Below are 3,190 nucleotides of genomic sequence, written 5' to 3' on the forward strand. Positions count from 1 at the left end.
AAAATTCATATAGAAGCCAAGACCACAAATGGCCAATGAAATCCTGGGCAAAAAGAGCACAGCTGGAGGCATCACAGTACCTGGTCTTGAATTACAGTACAGAGCCACGGTGGAAAGATGGCATCACACTGGAGCAAACACAGACACATAAACCTACGGACTAGAGCAAAGAAACAAGCCATAGACACAGGATTTTTCCCCGAAGGTGTCAAAAACATACACTGTAGGGAAGACCGCCTCTCCCACGAATCGTTCTGGGAAACTCGATTTGCACGCGTAGAAGAATGAAACCAGATCCGTGTCTCTCACTCTGAACAAAAATCAATTCACATGGATCAAAGGCCTTAATATAAGACCTGAACCCGAAACTGCTAAGAAAAACATATGCAAAACACTAGAAGAGATAGGACTTGCTAAAAAGGACTCCAGGGCAAAGGGATCCCAAATACTGACAAATGGGATTGCAGGAAATCAAAAGGCATCCGCACAGCAAAGGAAGCAACCATCAGAGTGGAGAGATAATTTACAGAACCAGGGAAAGCGGCTTTACCAAGTGGACATCCGACAGGGGATTAACATCTAGAATATGTGGAGAACTGTGGGGCCTGGAGATGAGGCTCGTTGATAGAGTTCTTACCTAGCGTTGTAGGAGGCCCTGGGTTAGAATCCTAGCTCCCCATAAAACTGGGCATAGTGGTGCACATCTCTAACCCACATTCAGTCCGAATACAATCTCTTAGTAGGTACAGGCAAGAGGATCAGAAGTTTAAGGCCACCCTTGATTACACAGTGAGTTTGAGGCCAGCCTGGGGTACAGCTGGTTGAAAGACACAGTCTAAATGTTATCACTCCATCTAAACAAACAATCTAAACAATCCCAGAGAACTTCAAAAATTAAACACACACAAAAATCATCCAATTAACAAATGAGGCAAAGGACTGAATAGACAGTTCTCAAAGAAAAAGAAATATACATGCAAAAAATAAAAAAAAACCTGAGAAGTGTATCCTTGGCTAGCCATCAGCCACAGAAGAAAGACAAATTAGTACTCTGAAGTTTGATCTCACGCAGTCAGCATGGCTGTCAGTGGAACCGAGGTCAATGAATGTTGGTAAGGGTGCAGAAGAAGATCCTGTGTACACAGCTGATGGGGCAGCAGCCTGACATGGCCACTAAATCAGCCTGAAGACGTCTCAAAAAGTAAAATTAGAATCACCATATGACTCAGCAGTCCCACACTTGGCTAAATGCCCCAAAGACTCCATCCATGTTTAGTACTTGAATTGTTCATAGAAGCTAGGAAAGGGAACCAGTCTGGATGTCCATCAACAGGTGAAGAGATAAATTGTGGGACATATACACAGTGGAGTTTTATTCAGCCATATAGAAAAATGAAATCATATTTTCCAAAAAAATTGATGCTGCAAGCCATATTAAACAAAATAAGCCAGGCATAATAAGACAAATACTACATGGTTTATCTCACGTGTGGAACCTAGAGTAAAAAACAAATGTGTATGTGGGTAATGAAATCAGAATGATCGTGGGAGCAGAGGAAGCAATCTCAAGGAGTAAGGGGGAAAGGGATGGCGTACCTGTAACCCCACAGCAGAAGGGGAGTATCCAGGGAAGAAAGGGAGCCCTCCAGGTGGGTGAACACACATGGCAGCCACTGGGGGAGCGGTGAGCTAGAACAAAGAATACTAACACATTTGTGTGAGGATTCCATAGTCTCATTACTTTGTATGCTGACTTAAACTTTTATTTGTTTTCTATGTGTATGAGTGTATTGTCTGCATGTGTGGAAGTGCACCCGTGTCATGCGATGCCTGCACAGGTCAGAAGAAGGAGTTGGGTTGCCTGGAACTGGAGTTATCCATGGTTGTTAGCTGCCATGTAGGTGCTGGGATTTGAACCCCAGTCTCCTGCAAGAACAGCCAGTGCTCTTAACCATTGAGCCATCTCTCCAGCCCACTGACTTAAAATTTTAACTTAACAAAAATGATGACAAAACAAGCCTGAGAAAGAATCCAGAGAGCATCTCAGGTCTGTGTAAGTCAGTCTCTGCAGTGTAGTCCCACCATCTAATAAAAACTTCTCAAAGCTGGACGTGATGGCGCATACCCTGGTCCACATAGCGAGTTCCAGGCCAGCTGGGAGTACAGAGAGACCCTGTTTCAAAAGATTTTAAAAAAGAAAAACTTCTCAAAGACAAATACAATCTGAAGGCATCATTTAGACTGAGTCCTTCAACCAGCATAAAATAAAATTAAGCTACAACTTTGGAAAAATAAATGAATAAATAATAAATAAATAAAGCCAAAAGGAGTCTGTGTCTCCAGCTGGTGGGACTAGGGGAATCTCTTCTCCTGCTTTACAATTAAAAAATAATGAAAATTTAATAAAAATAATAAACGTGTTGCTTTTATAATCACCAAAACAGGTTTGTTTGTTTTTTAACATATGCCTTCCTGTGGACTTTCACTTTCTAGAGTATACTGGGCACTTAGTAAATATGTATTGAACTGAAATATTGGTAGAAGTGAAGTCCCATTCCCTCACTGGGGAACAAGGAACAAAGAAACACACACTGCCCTTAGAGTGAAGTGGTCTCTTCTTGACTCAGAGGTTAAAACTCTCCTTGTTCAGAAAGTGAGGACGGCCCTGCCCAGCCTCCCTACACGGACTCTGGTGAGAATCAGATAACGCCTGTGAAACCATTTTGTAAATTGTGAAACTACCCAGTATTTGTAGCCGTGGCATGTACCCCTGGTCCAACAACTTTGGAGTCAGAGGCAGGAGGATCCTTTCAGCGTAGGAACTGGGGGCCACTCTGGCTCACATCTCTTATTGAAGTAAGTTTTATGTTGGAAAACGATCTACAGAGAAACAATAAGGGACCACTGTTATTTTTGTTCTTTTTTGGATTACTGCCGAACAAGAATGACACAAAACAAGCTCATTAAACAACCTCCCCTCTCCTTAACAGTTCACCGATGTCCCCAGTTCTCTGGGTGCTCCCAAGGTCATCCCCTGGGGGAGGTATCTTACACAACCCAGATCACTGAAGAGTTATGTCACAGTGTACAGGCCTCCCTCACCTACACGTAGGACCTCTTACAACAGGCAGTGAGAGGTTTAATGGCATCCCTTATGGTACCTCTATCTCCAGTTTCCCCCTCAAACTGA

At 43.0% G+C, this 3,190-nt stretch overlaps 1 long non-coding RNA gene across 2 annotated transcripts in view; it reads right to left on the reverse strand.

Moving 5' to 3' along the window:
* Positions 1–301, reverse strand: part of LOC115072587 — a 6,881-nt gene extending 6,580 nt beyond the window's left edge. Inside the window, exon 1 of one of the 2 annotated variants that reach the window (XR_003851631.1) lies at positions 221–301. This is a non-coding gene — a long non-coding RNA (uncharacterized LOC115072587). The remainder of the gene's footprint in view (positions 1–220) is intronic. The other variant, XR_003851633.1, reaches the window with a different exon arrangement.
* Between the last annotated feature and the right edge of the window lie 2,889 nt (positions 302–3,190).

Source organism: Nannospalax galili, unplaced genomic scaffold, assembly GCF_000622305.1.
Source record: "Nannospalax galili isolate Female #2095 unplaced genomic scaffold, S.galili_v1.0 scaffold1623, whole genome shotgun sequence".
Lineage (NCBI taxonomy): Eukaryota > Metazoa > Chordata > Mammalia > Rodentia > Spalacidae > Nannospalax > Nannospalax galili.